Here is an 898-nt window from a genome sequence, read left to right as displayed (position 1 = left end):
GGCAGTTGTAGGTACGGGGAAATACACCAAATTTTGTAGTGTTTTAACAGCGATTTCATCTGCCAAAGAAAACACTGACACTACTCATTGGTGAGTTGTCAGCTCAAGTGGGCAAGAAAGAAGTAGCCTCCCTTTCACCTCAAAGGAGAAGCCTTTTCTTGGATTAATAAACAACTGACTTATAAGAAGTACTTCTCCAACCCTAGCAACCCACTACCCTTTAAAAAAAATTCATACTCTCCTTGCAAAAACCACCTTCAGTGTAATAGAAGAGTTCTAAACCACAACGTTTTCCTAATCCAGGATTGCTCACCAAAATCAGGGCTTATGGAGATATTTTTGGAAAACTTTGTTTGCCTCCATCCTAAGAAAACTACATTAAACAACACCCAGAATTGCCCACGGAGCAAAGCTCCCAAAAGCATCATGGGATTGTTCCCAGATCAAGCATACAGCACTGGCTTTCCCTTACCTGTCTCCTCACCTTGAAGAGGATGTGTAGGTATCCATCATAAGTAGATTTTAGCAATGTCCTTCCTCCTTCCATTGACTATAGAACTGACCAAATTCCCCCAGACTCCCTCTACCTGGAATGCTTTTCCCTCACTTCAGTCATGTTGTTGCCCAAATGGCACTCAATTATCAAAAAAGTCTTCTTCTCTGACCACCCTCTGTAAACTAACCCACCAACACCATCTCTCTCGATGTCTTATGCTGCCTTAGTTTGCCTGATAACCCCGATTCACTACATTTATTCACTGGCTGCTTCTCCCTAAATAGAATATCAGCTCCTTGGGTCTAGGACTTTATTTTTTGTTTGGTGTTATACTCCCAAGGCCTGGAACAATGCCAGGACATTATTAAATTATAAAGCAAGAAATTATTTTAAATATAAATT

The sequence above is a fragment of the Neovison vison genome, chromosome 1 (assembly GCF_020171115.1).
Source record: "Neovison vison isolate M4711 chromosome 1, ASM_NN_V1, whole genome shotgun sequence".
Lineage (NCBI taxonomy): Eukaryota > Metazoa > Chordata > Mammalia > Carnivora > Mustelidae > Neogale > Neogale vison.
Note: the sequence above shows the minus strand (reverse complement) of the source record.